At 39.2% G+C, this 17000-nt stretch overlaps 1 long non-coding RNA gene across 2 annotated transcripts; it reads left to right on the top strand.

Annotated features, from left to right (window-relative positions):
* The first annotated feature begins 3036 nt into the window (after positions 1-3036).
* LOC104237698 (uncharacterized) lies at positions 3037-7415 on the top strand. Of its 2 annotated transcripts, none has more exons than XR_713698.2 (3): positions 3037-3535; positions 6013-6068; positions 7083-7415. It is a non-coding gene; the product is annotated as an uncharacterized lncRNA (long non-coding RNA). The 2 variants fall into 2 exon arrangements; XR_011401818.1 differs by having other exon boundaries at positions 3037-5916.
* The last annotated feature ends 9585 nt before the right edge of the window (positions 7416-17000 follow it).

Below are 17000 nucleotides of genomic sequence, written 5' to 3'. Positions count from 1 at the left end.
ACCTTCTTGTATAATGGGATTTAGTTTTAAGTTTTCAGAACCCTCCTGGATAATGGGATTTAGTTTTAAAAGTTCTCAAGACCCTCCAGGATAATGGGATTTAATTTTTAATTTTTCAGGACCCTCCTAGATAATGGGATTTAGTTTTAAGTTCTCAGGACCCTCCTGGATAATGAGATTTAGTTTTTAAGTTTTCAGGACCCTCCTGGATAATGGGATTTAGTTTAAAATTTTCAGGACCCACCTGGATAAAGGAATTTAATTTTAAAAGTTCTTAGGATCCTCATGGATAATAGGATTTAGTTTTAAGTTCTCAGGACCCTCCTGGATAATGGGATTTAGTTTTTTTAAATTTTTAGGACCCTCATGGATAATGGGATTTAATTTTTAAATTCTCAGGACCCTCCTGGATAATGAAATTTAATTTAAAAATCTCAGGACCCTCCTGGATAATGGAATTTAGTTTTTAAATTCTCATAAAGCTCCTGGATAATTGGATTTAATTTAAAATTTACAGGACCCTCCTGGATAATGTGATTTAATTTTAAAGGTTCTCAGGACCCTCTTGGATTATGGGATTTAGTTTTTAAGTTTTCAGGACCCTCCTGGATAATGGGATTTAATTTTAAAATTTCAGGGCCCTCCTGGATAATGGGATTTAATTTTAAAAATTCTCAGGACCGTCCTGGACAATGACACTTAGTTAAAATTCTAAACATTCATGAGTAACAAGATCTAGCTAGGCTCTACCTTGAGGAAATATAAGTTTGGCTTTGAAGTTTTCATGCTTAGGATAAGATTCAATTTGAAATTTTAAGGACCCTCCTGAATAATGAGCCTTAGTTTAATACCTCCCTTAGATGCTAAGATTTAGCATACGTTTCACCGTCAGGAAGTTGAATTTAGCTCTGAAATTTTCACCCTTAAGATGAGATTTGATTTTAAATTTCAGGAACCTCCTGGATAATGAGATTTAGTTTTAAGGTCTTCATAGATAACAAGATTTAGCGGAAGTTGTACCTTTAGGAAATATAACTTAGATTTAAAACTGTCATATAACAAGGAGTTTTCAGGACCCTCCTGAATAATGAGATCTAGCTTTTAAAATTCTTTGAGATTTTCTGGTAACATAATTCAATTAACACTCACAGATGCGCCCAGCACCAAACTGGGGCAGAAGTTTTCTTTGTTTTTGTCTATTTTGTGGAAATCAGGCGCCCACCTGGAGAACAAGGGAATACATTTTCAAAGTTCAGCAATCAGGCGCCCACTTGGAGAACAAGGGAATACATTTCAAGTTCAGCAATCAGGCGCCCACCTGGAGAACAAGGGAGCATAGTTCAAGTTTCAATTTTCAAGTTCTTACTGATATTTGGTAGCATGCCAAACTGGGGCAGAAGTTTTCCTTGTTTTTGTCTATTTTTTTTTGAAATCAGGCGCCCACCTGGAGAACAAGGGAATACATTTCAAGTTCAACAATCAGGCGCCCACCTGGAAAACAAGGGAATACATTTCAAGTTCAGCAATCAGGCGCCCACCTAGAGAACAAGGGAATACATTTCAAGTTCAGCAATCAGGCGCCCACCTGAAGAACAAGGGAATACATTTCAAGCGGCAGAAATTTTCTTTGTTTTGTCTATATTGTGGAAATCAGGCGCCCACCTGGAGAACGAGGGAATACATTTCAAGTTTCAGCAATCAGGCACCCACCTGAAGAACAAGGGAATACATTTCAACAATCAGAAGCCCACCTGGAGAACAAGGGAACACAGAAAGTTTCAGTAATCAGGCACCCACCTGCAGAACAAGGGAAGACAATTCAAGTGTCAAGGGAACATGTAGTTCCGAAGGAAGACAATTCAAGATTTGGCAATCAGACACCCACCTGGAAAACAAGGGAATTCACTTTAGAATGCAATTCAAGTCAGCAACAAAAAAAGCTCGCGGCAGGAATGCGAGTCAACAGTCCGAGATGATCAACGGAAGTTAGTCACAATCCAGAATAATAATAAAAAAAGAAAGGCAAGAAGTGAATCCAAATGCAGAAATTGATGAAGGATGTGAGCTGCTCAAGACATGACCGAGGTCACAAGCACTGCATGCCTGGTCTTGATCCGAAAAGCTGAAGAAGGAGGAACTAGCACCTGCAAGTAGCAAGCATCAAGGTTCAAATCTAAAGTCTGCATGAAGAACCACTCAAGACTAAAAATCAAGCTTCGGAAGACTTATAGATAGGAATTTTGTAACTCGTAGTTGATAGGCTTAGCTAGTCTTTTTCATGTTTTGATTTTTGGTGTAACATCAGGACCGCGGACCGGAACCTCAGCGGAACGGCACCTCGACTGACTCTCCACCTCGGCATACTCCATCATCTCACTCGCTTCTGAACTACACGTGGCCTGATTCCTTTATAGCCAAGGATATGTAGGCAGCTCAGATACCAGGGCTCGGTCACATTCCCCTTTTCTCTTAGTTTTAGTCTCTCCAAATAAGGGTCGGGTCAAAAAACCTATCTAGTCGTTCTTTGTCTGAAAACTCTTCGTATTTTCAGTCAAAGAGGGGCAGCTGCAGACATGTGATTTTTGACCCACCCCAAGATTTTTCATATTTTAGCACGTAAATATTTAATTTAGGCCTAATATAGCTATTTCAATTATTTTTCACTTCTTTACTTTATCTTCATCATAAAAATGGAAAATTACAAAAAATACTTTAGTATGTATCTTTCATAATTCTTAAAAAAATAATAATAAATAAATAAATACAAAAATAGTACATTATTTTTATCTTTATATAATTTTGAAAATACAAAAAATATATAATAGTTTCATGTTAGCTTTTGCATTGTGTAGTATTTTTATCTTATTTTAAAATGAGTCAATTAAGGTGTTGGATCACAATTTTAAGAGTTTTTGGAGCCCAATTCTTGGCCCAATTCGGATTAGTCCATTAAGCCTAGGGACCCTTCTAGACTCTTCTTTGGAACAAAACAAATAAAAAGGACCCTAAGGACTTAACACAAAAAAGACCTTTTTATCTCGAGTGTTGGTTGTAACACTTGCTCGACTTCTGTCCGTGTATTACTAAATATTTCATCAATCGAAAGTTCGAGTTTCAGTTTCCATAGTTGCTGAAGTTCTATTAATTGAAAGCAATTTCAGTTCTTAAGCTTCATTTTGCTGCTGGAATTTCGTTGATTTGAGTCCATTTTGGAGCTCGTTTGTGAGATCTGTTCGGAGCTGGGTATTGAAGTTTCGAGGTCGTCAAGGTCTGGTCCGTCGATTTCTCCATTGAAGTTGTGGCTGATTAGTTTTGCTCTGTTTGAATGCCCCTGTTTCGGTTTCTTTTAGTTCTGTTCAAATCGTTGTTGCCGGATGTTCTTGTACTCAACATTGCGAGAAGTTCTTATATCTGAAATTTCCTCTTTTAAAGCTGTTGTTGATTGCTGTTTGTTTCGGCTGAATTTATGGTTGAGCTCCAGCCTTAGTTTTTCAAACTTTTGAGCATTTCTCGTTCGTTTTGTTCCGGCAGTGAGGTAAACACAAGAAAACTCCTTTTATATCTGAGTATTCTTCATTGAGATGTGTTACTGAATTACTCATCTGTAGATTGGGGAACAGGATGGTTTGCTTGTTCAAATTTCGTTGTTGTTGTTATTGGATTTACCTTTTAATTACAATTTCTGAAATTCATCATGCTTGTTAAATTAGAATTGATCGGTTTCGAATGGTATAAGCAATGGCATAGCATTGATTTCTTAGCACAGCTTTGTTTCAAAAGTTATATGTTTAAGGCATAAATTCTGCGACCGAAGGCATAATTGCAAAGCTTGTTGTTCTCTCTATAATATTGTTATCTAATGTGAAGTTAGTGGCTGTAAATGGGATTGGAACAGGGTGATTCAAATAGGCCATTTGGCCAATGGAATTTGAGTAAAGCTTTTGGGATCTTGATTCTTCTAGCACATTGTGGGCCAAATGAGTTTAACTTGGAAGATATTAAGCCCAATAACTTTAGTATTCATTCATAAGTTAGTTTTTTTTAAAAAAAAATTAATAGTTATCCAGAGTTTTTCTAGTTTAGCCAGATAATTGAAGTTGTTAAAATTCAGTAGTTAATCATTACATCCTTCCCCACAACAATAATTTCCATAAACTCTCGGCCTTGCTTTAGTTGAGTACAATCCTTTGAAATTAGAATCGAAGTTTGTCATTAGTTGAATTTCTCATGGCCTTCACAAAGTTAAAACGCGTAGTTGTTTTAGGCGCGTTATTTTAATAATATTACCTTCCTAAACTCGGGTGCGCATTTATGTGACCCAAATCCAAATCTCAACAACGTTAAACAAAATGTGTCGTGGACCGTGGGTGCATTTATGTGATGTGGTTCAAGACATATTTTAAATGACGTTGCAATTTTCCTTTAAAAAATTAAATAAAGCGGTTAAAAGTTTAAAATTGCACATAGATTCAAAATGTATTAAAATCAGATAATAGGCCAATTATAACAGTTGAGCGACCTTGCTAGAACCACGGAATCCGGGAATGCCTAACACCTTCTCCAGGGATAACATAATTCCTTACCCGGATTTCTGTGTTCGCGGACTGTAATACAGAGTCAATCTTTTCCTCGATTCGGGATTTGAACCGGTGACTTGGGACACCATAAAATATCCCAAGTGGCGACTCTGATTTTTAAAATAAATAATCTCGTTTCGATCGTCACTTAAATTGGAAAAAACTTCGGTATACCCCTTTTGGGGGTAGTAAAAAGGAGGTGTGACAGTCCATATGTCACAAAGATGTATCTAACTTTAAGTAGCATTACTGGTGGCGAACGATAAAGAAGGACATTGTTATGCGTGTTTCACGGTGTTTGAATTTCCAGTAGGTGTGGACAGATTGACCAATTCTACGTATTTCATTCCAGTGTTAGCTTCTTACACATTAGAGAGATTAGCTTATATCTAGAGAGATTTTTTGCTTGCACGGTATGCTCATTTCTATAATTACAAACTGTGGCACTCAATTCACATTGCGCTTTTGGAGAGCTATGCAAGGAAGATTGGGCACTCAAGTAGAGCTCATCATGACATTTAACCCAGAGACAAATGGCCAGTCCGACCGAATTATTCAGATCCTTGAGGATATATTGAGAGCCTGTATTATTGATTTTTGAGGGCTTTGGTGTAAGGCCCCGTAAAAGTTTGCTAGTGATCTAAGGTTTTATAGTGCCAAGGACAAGTTATGATGTTTAGAAGGTTGTAGAATAAGTTTCACACAGATTTGTGGACTGCACAATGCGTCGCGAAGTGTGTAGAAGAACCAGCTCAAGAGGATGATTCTTAGTCAATTATGCGGACCATGAATCAGCTTCGCTAACCACAGAAACGTCACAGAATGGGTCAGAAGAGTGCTAGTTTTAGAGATCTTTTCGTGGTGAACTTTCCGGAGTGCATATCAATTTCACGGACCGCAGATCTGTCATAGAAATAGTTGGGCCACTTAGGCAATTTTTGAAGGAAGAATCTATAGTCCAATGTGCGGACCGTAAAACATTATGCATACCGCAGATTCCCTGCATATCTGACCAGTCCATTTAGAAATTTTAGATGACCATTTAACGATCCCTTTTGCGAACTGTGTATTGAAGTGATCCCTTCAATAATGGAAATGTTAGATGGGAATTGAACATTGGATCTTATGGGATGGTGATTGGAAGTCATAAGCTTCCAAACTTGAGTTTGGGTATTACGGAGAGTAGGGAGAAGGTATTTTTTGATGTAGTTATTGGTTGGGTGTAGTTTGGGTGACCATGCATGTGTTGTTGAAGGTCACATAGTAACCAAGGGTAACTATGGGTGTGAATTGGTCATGGAAGAGGTGTGAAGGATGAGAAAGCACAATTACTAAGATGGTAAAGGGCTATTCCCCCTACGTATTTGACAAAATATTTAAATGACTTACACATAGAAATCCTCTAATGTTGGTCAAATTAATTTTTTTGATGTAGATTGAAGTATAACGAGTGGAGCAACATAGTAGGAACCCTAAGGAAGTTTGATTAAGGTATGTTTGGCTAAACCCTTCCTATAGAATTTGATTTCATGAACTCCTTATAAACTCCAAGTTTGTTTCATTCAAGTTCCCTTTTTCCTTTGTTCTAAATTGCTTCAAATGATTGTATAACTGAATGCCTATGAACTCGATTCATGTTATATTTTCCATCGTTATGCTCTCTTCTTTGAAATTCATTTCAAGTGTTTAAGCTTTCATATACTTATGTGTTTGTAGCCATGGCTTTTCAATATTTTAAATACATTTTTCTGACTTTTGATTACCCATGACACATGAATGAAATGAAAGAATGAAGATGATATGTGGCCATTTGTACCCAGAATGATAATGATGATGTATGTCGAAAAGTGTTAATAAAAAGAAAGGTTTCATGAAATGCTATAAAGAAATATTTTTGGGAATATTATTATGTAACCGAGAAGGTATAGGTTGCAAGGACCTATACATGAAACTACACATGTCGTGGAGGAAGACGATTGGGAATGAGTCCCTTCACACTATGATGCGATTATGACCCTTAATTGGGATGAATGTATTTCTAGAAAATTTACATTGATTCACATGGCATTATGGTGAGATGGCTTAACCGATCAGGTCGATATCTAACACAATACCTTCTCCCAACTAAATCTATGCGACTGTTCTCCCAACTAAAGTGATAATGTTCCTATGTCGGTAACTATGTGACCTTCAATAACACATGCATGTGGGTGTGACTGTAGTTTGGGTGACCATGCATGGGGGTGCGACTGTAGTTATACATTCCTATGTCGGTAACTAATGATCTCCCAACTAAAGTGATAATGTTTATTTGAAAAGTTGTACTCATTTACATTCACTTCTTATGTTATAACTTCTTGTCGTATATTTCTATTGATTTACTCCTTCTTCCGTGCTTTCTCTCCTTATGTTGACATTTCATTTCATGTGAGGGTATTTAGCCTTTCATACTAGTATTATTCCATATGTACTAATGTCTCATTGCTGGGGATACTGCATCTTTAGTGGATACAGGTGGTACCTCAGCAGGCGGCACAGATTCACGATAGGAGTGCATCCTTTCTTTAGCTAATTATGGTGAGCCCTACTCTACACCAGGGCCCTCATATTGTATTTTGGTCTTCTTGTATATTTTTTTGGGTATCGTCAGGGCCTTGTCACCGGCACTTTCTTACTTTACTCATGACAGTTTAAGGATCAGTAGATAAATTGTGGGTCACGTATGTATGGGAAAATTATAAATGTTGTTGTCTTTTTTCTTCCACTTATAACTATTGGCTTGTAATGTTTTGTCAACTATTAATGGGATTCTTAAGTAATGGAAATCAGCATTGCGTATTTCTATGTTCTTTGTGGTCAATTGTGTATTATTTCTAGGCATTATGTCAACTTGCTTGACTGGATTACCTCGGTTGAGCGTCGATCCCTTTCTCGAAGTTTAGGGCGTGACAATTGGGATCAGTTCCTACCACTGGAGGAGTTTGCTTACAACAACAACTATCAATCCAACATTCAAATTGTGCCTTACGAGGCTTTATATGGTAGGCGGTGTCGTCTCCTATTTGTTGGTTTAACCCTGGTGAGGCTAAGATGTTGGGTACGTATTTAGTTCATGATGCCTTATATAAGATGAAGTTGATTCAGGATTGTCTTTGAACAGCGCGGAGCAGAAGAGTTATGTGGACAAAAAGGTCCTTGATGTGGCTTTTGTGGAGGGCGAGAAGTTACTTTTGAAAGTTTCGCCTATGAAGGGTGTGATGTGATTTGGGATGAAGGGCAAGTTGTGGACGAGGTTTATTGGCCCATTTGAGGTGTTAGAGAGAGTTGGGGAGGTTGCTTATAGGCTTGCTTTGCCTCCTAGTCTTTCAGGAGTTTAATTGGTATTTTATGTTTCTATTCTTTGGAAGTATCATGAAGACAAGTCACATGTATTGGACTTCATGTCTTCATCACAGTGCAGCTTGATGAGAATTTGACTTATGAAGAAGAGTCAGTAGCTATAGATCGGCACGTTCAAAAGTTGAGATATAAGAAAATTACTTCTTTGAAAGTTCTTTTGGAAAGGGAAGCCAACTGAGGAGGCTACTTGGGAGTCCGAGTCCGATATGAGGAGTAGATATCCACATCTTTTTGCCAGTTCAGGTACATTTCTATGTCCATTCGAGAAAGAACGTTTCTTTAAAGGAGGAAAGGTAACGACACAATCGGTCATTTTGAGTTATAGATTTTCATTTCGTGATTAGATAGCTTGAATAACTTTATTTGACGATTTATGACTTGTATGCACGGTTTGTTTTGATTTTCCAAAGGTTTAGATGTGTTTTGGTAAAGAAAATTGATTCTACAACTTTAATGTTATTGAAGTTGACCACGGTCAATATTCTTGGTAAATGACCTAGATCGGTGTTTTAATGATTCTGGTAGGTTTGTGTGATGATTATCTACTTGTACATATGTTTGGTTTCGGTTTCGGGTGACCCGAGGAAATTTCAGCGCTTAGAGTTGAAAGTTAGAAATTTTAGTTAAGAACATTGGAAGCTCCTTACATTTTTTGGGGACTGATTCTTGATTTTAGATTTTATTATGATGTTTAGAGCTTACGAGTGAGTTTGTGCAAGGTTTATATACTTGATTGAATGCTTAGACTGGGGACCGAGGGGCTGGGTAGGTTTTGAGGTGGTTTCCAGCAATGTTTGCACAAATTGCAGCAACTGTTCTTCTACTGGTTTACTATGCATCACGAAAGCGAAGCTTGTCTTGCGTTCGCAGAGGGATATTTGGGGCTAGGGAGGTTTAAACTCCGCGAATGTGAAGGGCATATCAAGAATGTGATGGCCTAGGAGGAAGCTAGCCTACACACACGCATAGGCTTCCAAGTGTTTAAAGAGCTGGATGGTTTTCTTCATCGCAAAAGCGGTAGGGGGAGTGCGAACACAGAGGCTTAGGGGGAATCAGTCTTCGCGAATGTGATGTTATATTGACCATTGGCCTTCGCGAACGCGAAAGGTGCATCGCGAATGCAAAAAGCACCTGACGCCCAGGTATATAAAGTGTTGAAAATCGGAATTTAGCATTTTTTCACTATTTCATTAGACCTAGACCACGAATTGAGGAGATCTTTTAGAGGATTTTCTCCCCAACTTCAAAAGTAAGTAATTTTAACTTAATTTGTATTTATTTTCATGATTTCCCTTATATTTCACTCTTAAATCTAGGAATTTTAAGCGTAAAAATTGGGGTTTTGGGGTAAAATTTAAGAGAGCTAATTTTGGAGATTTGGACCTCGATTTGATGTCCGATTTTGAAACAAATCAGATATTTGGACTTGGAAAAGAATGGGTAATCGAGATTTGATCTTAATTTCGGATTTCGACCAATTCGGCCCGGGTTGACTTTATATTGACCTTTCCAATTATGATAAAGATTGAACTTGTTTGACACTAGAATAATTTCAATGCTTGTTTTGACTTATTTGAGTATTAATTGACTAGATTCGAGTTTGTTTGGAGGTTTGTGGTAAAGAGAAAGCAGTATTGGAGAGTTGATTTATTCCGGAAAGAGGTAAGTATCTTGGTTAACCTTGATTTGACAGATTTACGTTGTAACTGGGTCTATTTTCTACGTGCTATATGTGTTGGGGGCGATGTATATACAAGGTAACAAGTGTATATACGTTTGCGGTTAAAGCATGAAGTTAGATCTAGCCTTAGTCATGCCTTGTTTGCTTCATATATTATTTCTCCAACGTTTTAGATAGTTCATTGAGTTACATGTTTATTTATATATATATGCTATTAATTATATTCAGGCTTGTTGAGTAATTTGGACATTACGGACCTTGAAATGTTGATTCATCGATTTGTGCAAAGGTCATGATTATCTCTTATGCGATGTTTTATGCTTAATCAATCTCCTTGATGTTATTTATGATTTTCACCTTCCTTGGTATTGATTGACATATGCTTGGTGAAGATGAGAAATTATGCACTATGGGTATTTTTGTGCTTTTGAGGATGAGAAATTATACACGACGCGTATTTTCGAGCTATGAGAATGAGAGATATTGCACGATGGGTGTTTTCGAGGGGTGAGAATGGGTGATATAAGCACTACAGGTATTTCTATGCTATTTTATAAGATATCTTTTACTCATTCCTTTGTTATGCAGATTTATGGACTCGGCTATGTTAATTCATAGTTATCATTTTATTTTGTTAAATTTGAGTTGTGGAGATAGATTTGGTTGTGACATTTGAGAAGCATATTGGTTATTTCGTTAGTTGATCCTTTTACTATCACTCATATTTACTCTTACAATTTCTCTTATTATTTATCTTGTTATTCTCTGTTTGTTCTCTTGCTTATTAATAGCATGTGTTTATAAAGTAGGTTGTATACGGCTAAAATTAGAGAGTCTGATTTTATGATCATTATGATATTCTATGGCCCGTGTTCAGAAGGCCCGAGGCACAGCTCAAGGTTTGACCCCGAGGGTTCCCTATGCTCGACCTCGGGGTAGCGCAAATCGATGGCTATCTTAGACGAGCAGGAAATTTCCAAAAGGCACGTGGTTACAGCTGACCAAGTCTGCAAGAATAGTACATGTCCGTACCATGACATTAAATAGTTGTACCAGCTGCATTCCTTTGTAATAAATGCATATGTACTACGTTGGGATTCCCCTCCTATATAAAGGGGACCCTTGTCATTTTGTAAAGATGGATGATAATCAAAACAAGAACAAGAACATTCTCTGGTCTCTAACTTAAACACTCTCCATTGTCTTTCCTTTGATTTATTGCTTACATTTATTGTGTTTCATTGATTGTTCCTCATTTATTATTCATCATTGATCGTAAAGAGCCATTATTGAGGCCCTTGGAACTGTTAGTCCTTCATCGGTCATCCTCAGTCAAGCTCGTTAGCTAAACCTCGAGGCCCAGCCTAGGCCAGTCAGAGACCCCGGTTCGCAGCCATTCAGTTTGAATAACAACACTACCTCTTACTCTTATTTTACCTTCTTAGCTCATACTTAGCACCTATCGCTTAACAACTAACATTAAAATAAATCACGCATTTTTAGAACCACAAAATCAAATCTAATTGTAATAACCATTTTCAAGGTAAAAAGTTTGGCGCCCACCGTGGGGCTAAAATTAATAGTGATTGTTTTAGTGTTGGTTTACTGAAAAACACAAGTTATTCTTCACACTTTTTCTTGTCCAAGAATCTTTGATTTCAGGTCAAAATGTTTAACTCAGTGAATCCACATGAAAACAACGGTCCTGAGGACCATGGAGAGAATGGTGTAGCTGTTCCACGCATCGGTGTACCACTGCAAAACCCTGAGGATGCGCTAGAGCCAATACCCATGGATGTGGTCTCACGCAATGCCTAACACGTCGATGTAAGCTCCCACACTAACGGGGGTATATGCCGAGAAAACCAATAAGAAGCTCAGAGAACCCCAGATCAGGAGGAACGAGAGGTTAGCCTTCACGTCATTTTTGAGATGTTGCAGGTGCAACATCTGGTGATTGCTCAACTGTAAAGCCACCAAAAAACTCCAAGCACAACAACACCGGAAATGGCTCCGCGAGCCGAATAGGTACCGGGAAGATCGAGCAATAACGGGTCAGCAATCGACCCCGCTATTATGAAGATGCTCGAGGACCTTATAAAGAGGATTGAATCGGGCAAAAAGAAGATAGAAGCTAATGACAAAAAGGTGGAGACCTACAATTCAAGGGTCGATCAGATCCCGGGCGCACCCCCGATTCTGAAGGGTGTAGATTCAAAGGAATTCGTACAAAAGCCATTCCCGTCGAGTGTTGCTCCAAAGCCCATCCCAAAGAAATTCAGAATGCCCGATCTCCCGAAGTACAATGGAACCTCGGACCCCAATGAGCATATCACTTCTTACACTTGAGCTGTAAAGGGAAATAACCTGAAGGACGACGAGATTGAATCCGTCCTATTGAAAAAATTCGGAGAAACCCTATCAAAATGGGCCATTATATGGTATCACAACCTATCTCTGAATTCGATAAACTCATTTTCCATGCTGGTAGATTATTTTAAAAAGGCACATGCCGGTGCCATCAAGGTTGCTACAAGGAAATCTGACGTTTTCAAAATCAAACAGATAGAAAACTAGATACTACAGGAGTTTGTATCTCGCTTTCAAATGGAACGAAAGGAGTTACCACCAGTCTCTGATGACTGGGCAGTGCAGGCCTTCACCCAAGGTTTGAACAAACGAAGCTCAATAGCTTCAAAGCAGCTAAAGCGGAACTTGGTTGAATATCTCGCCGTGACCTGGGCGGATGTCCACAACCGGTATCAATCAAAAATTAGGGTCGAGGATGACCAACTAGGAGCCCCCTTGGGCTTAGTATATCCTAGAAGGCTCCTGGCAAAGGAACTAAGGCCAAACAAGGAAAGGTACCAACCGTACACTGAAGATCAAAGAAACGCCCCAAGGCGTAACATACCTCGAAATGACTGAAGGGCAGATCGAGGTCAGAATCCATGGGGACTCGTGAGCAGATCCGGATTCGACAAACATGCAGGACCGAGGGAGGCACCCCGATTATCTGAGTACAACTTCAACATTGATGTTTCGAACATCGTATCAGCCATAGGTAAAATCAGACACCAGGTGGCCAAAACCCATACTACTAGATCTGTTGCAAAGGAACCCTAACCTGATGTGCGAATTCCACGGCACGCACGGTCATAGGACCGAAGATTGCAGACAGCTCCGAGAAGAAGTAGCCCAACTAATCAACAAAGGGCACCTCCGAGAGTACTGTCACGCCCTAAGCCTAGGGGCGAGACTAGCACTCAGTGCCTTACCTATCCTTGCGTATCACTTGCGACTAAGAATCTCTGAACATGTAATGTCATACATTGGCCATGGGCCACATTACAAGATAATGTGCGATGCAAAATATAAAAACTGAATAGAGACTAACGCTGACTAAATGTCAACATAAGGATGGGCCGGCAAGGCCGTCATAATTACTACAACTGACAAGCCAACAAAATATACATACAGGGCCTACAGGCCCAACATACTGCACTATCTGATAGGATATGTCTACAAGCCTCTACTGATAGATGTACTGTGATCAGAATAGGGCCCTGACCTACCCATAACTTATCTACGTATATACATAAGATATACACCACACTGCTAGACCCGGCAACTCCGAAAGAGGGGGAGCTTACCGATAAAGCTGAACTCGGGCAACACCTAGTGAGGAGGTCTACCTATCTGTCTGTCTGAACCTGCACGCATGAAATGCAGCATCCCCAGAAAGGGGGTGTCAGTACGAAATAATGTACCAAGTATGTAAGGCAATATACTGAAGCTGAAATTGAACTGATAATATAATAACTGAAAACAACTGGGAGTCAAAAAAATTTGAAGATATGCTCATCTGCTGATACTGACTCAACTCTCTTAATATAGTGAGTAAAATAGATGTCCGGCCCTATAAGGCTCGGCATACATATATATCTGCTCTGCCATAGTAGGCTCGCTCATAAGCGCTCGGCCATACAGGCTCTATATCTCGACCAACTGGGCTCGCTCATAGTCACTCGGCCACAACAGGCTCAGTATATAACTTACCATCTGATCAGAGGTTGCCCAACAGGGGCCTGCCCATCGATTATAGCTCGATGGTAAAGAAAATACTTTAATACTATATATATAAATTCTCTGCTCTCTTTACTGGAAAAAGGAAATACTCAATTGAATATGAAGTCCCGATAAGAAGAATATCATAATTTATAAAACTAGAAAAATATACGTAACTTGCGAGACTAGCAAAATATACTTAAATTCCGGGATATGAATTTTTCTTTATGACTCGTTATCAAACTTGTGTAATTACGAGATCATGCAAAATGAAAGAAGAGCTTAGCCTTAACATACGTAGAGTAGGGAAAACTTCGTATAATATTTCGTTGGAAAACCTTCATTGATTGAACAAAATTTGCCTCTGCTCCTTAAAGATTCACGGATGAAATTTGTTTCTGGTTCCTAAAATTTTAGAACGAATTGATCTGATTTGGAGTGAGGCTTGGACAAAAATTGTTTAGAATTGAAATGAATTGTTTCTGCTTCCTCACGTTTTGGTCTTAAGGCGAAATGTATATTGTTGTTTTATCTTGAATGAATCGAGCTTATCAATTCTAAATGCTCACCAATCTTTATTTGATAAGACCAAGACTTTGTAAATTAGCTTGTGACACATGTAAAGGTGAGTAATGAATCACCTTATACTAAAAAGAGGGCTACCACGTTCTCTTGGTTTAATTGATTAAATTTTGTCCGCTTATTAATTAACTGGGTAATGTTCTGTTACCTGTTAATTAACCACTTACCCGCATTATTTAAAAATTACCCTAAATTACTTAAAATTCTATTTATTTTAATATACTTTATATATTATACTACCGTGGCCATATGGTACCTTGCATGGTACTAGTTCATAATTATCGGGTATTATCGTTCGACCCGTATTTTATTCCAAATTGTCCACTCCCAACGAAACTCATTTCGTTAATCCGTGTACCTCTTTATTCTTCATAATACTTATTTATCGCTTGTTATAAATAGCGTAAGTACGTTAACGTCAAGAAGATCTCATCCCCGAGTCTACGTCGGTTAACCGAAAACGAAATTTTTAATGTACGAAAATCGCGAGATGTAACAAGTTCCTCAGTGACCGCACCAAAAATCAATTTCGGGAAAGAGAGGCTAATAGGAAAAATGAAACAGAAGAGCCACAACATGTCATCCACATGATCGTTGGAGGAATCAACATCCCACAGGAACCCATTGTCAAACGAACGAAAATATCCATCACTAGGGAAAAGCGAACTCGAGGTTACATACCCGAGGACGTTCTCACATTCAACAAAGAGGATATCGAGGCCTTGTCTCAGCCTCATAATGACGCATTGGTAATTTCTTTTCTTGTGAATACATTTCAAATTAAACGTGTGCTTGTGGATCCAGGTAGCTCGGCCAATATTATCAGGTCGAGGGTGGTGGAGCAGCTCGGACTGCTCGACCAGATTGTGCCCGCCTCTCGAGTCCTCAACGAATTCAACATGGCGAGTGAGACAATGAAATGGGAGATCACCCTCCCGGTCAACGTGGTTGCTACAACCCAAAATGTCAAGTTCCATGTCATCGAAGGAGACATGAGGTACAATGCCTTGCTCGGAAGGCCATGGATACAATGCATGAGAGCAGTACCATCAACCCTTCATCAAATGATGAATTTTCAAAAAAAGGACAGAATAAAAATGGTATACGGGGAGCAGCATGCAGCAAGAGAGATGTTCGCGGTGCATGATGTGGCACCGGCATCGACACCTTCAACATCGAAGGAGCCAAAGGATAAGCGAACAACGAAGTAGAAATCACAAGCTACATTCTCGGATGCACCCGAGTGAATGAGAAAAGGATTGTACCGCATCCTCGGAGCGAGCAGTTGAAGCATACCGAGGCTCGAAGTGCCATTGCTACTGAGGTATAACCGTCTCCTTTTTTATTTACATCTTACACTAACCTGTGTGCAGGTGTCCGGTTAGAAAAATCATAGCACCTTCTAGCTTGAAGACCTTAGGTTTTAAAGCATGTGTTACACTCTTTTCCTTCGATCGGATTTTATCCCAAGAAGGGTTTTAACCGCAAGGTTTTTAATGAGGCAACATCTATATGCTACCTAAGGAGAACTTAACAAGTATTCAAGGCTTCTCTTCAATCAACCTCGAATACTGGGGGTCATCCCCCCGGGAGATCACCTCCCCGGAAAAGTCAAGATGAGCCAAAGAGGGTCTCGATAGAAAAATGAAGTATTGGTCCAAACAGTCAAATGAACCGTGTCCGCATAAGAATAGTCAAACCCTAGACGACGAAAACATGTATACTTGTACCAAGTAGTCAAAAGAGTATCTTTTACCATCAAAACGCTTCGCACTTCAAAAATATTTGCTATTTTTTACAAGAAATGGCCCCAGGGCCAGAAATTTCCCGAACACCCGGGAACTGACATCAAAAACTCGAAGTTGTAAGACCTTCGGGCCGGAAACTTTGAGCTCATAAACCCTCTATGAGGCAACATCAAGTTTATAAAGAACGGCTCCAGAGCTAGAAACTTTCGATGTCTTGGGGACTGTCACTGACTGTCACCCCATCAAGCTATCAAAAGACTCGAGGCCATAAGACCCCAAGCGGGCAACCTTGAGCCCGAAAGCCCTCTATACGGCAATGCTAGAAAATGTAAGACCTCCATGAGGCAACCTTGAGCTCATAAGACCTCCATGGGGCAATACCAAATATGTAAGACCTCAATTAAGGCACGAATTATACTTGTGCCAAGTAACCGAAGAATCTGTAAGACCTTAATTAAGGCATGTTCAAATTTATAAGACATTACAAAGGACATAATCCCGATCTTAAAGTCAAGGCTATATACTCGAACTTGTAAGACCCCTAAAAAGGCATACCCACAATATAAACGCTGAGGCTACCTCACTCGGGGACTAAAAGGCTACGGCCAAATACAATGACTACGGTCATACAGCTCCGGCCAAACTAACGCGACTCGGGGACGCCCGACCATCGCCGTAAAATCACAAGCCTTCAATTACTTCAAAAATACTTTGAAAAGAACCGATTAATCAGGCTACCCTCGGCATAATCAAAAGAGCTTCGATCATGTCAGCTCTAAACAATAAAAGGCTTCGAGACAATTCAGCCATCGAGCGAAACCTCCTGAGGTGCTCATTTATCATTTCATAACGGCTCACAATCGAGGTTCTTATCGAACCGCCGAAGAGTCAGACGAACACAAAAACTTCAAAAAGTCTTTAATGAGGGAAAAATAAAGCCTATGT

This window comes from Nicotiana sylvestris, chromosome 8, assembly GCF_000393655.2.
Source record: "Nicotiana sylvestris chromosome 8, ASM39365v2, whole genome shotgun sequence".
Lineage (NCBI taxonomy): Eukaryota > Viridiplantae > Streptophyta > Magnoliopsida > Solanales > Solanaceae > Nicotiana > Nicotiana sylvestris.
This window is presented reverse-complemented; position numbering and strand designations above follow the sequence as displayed.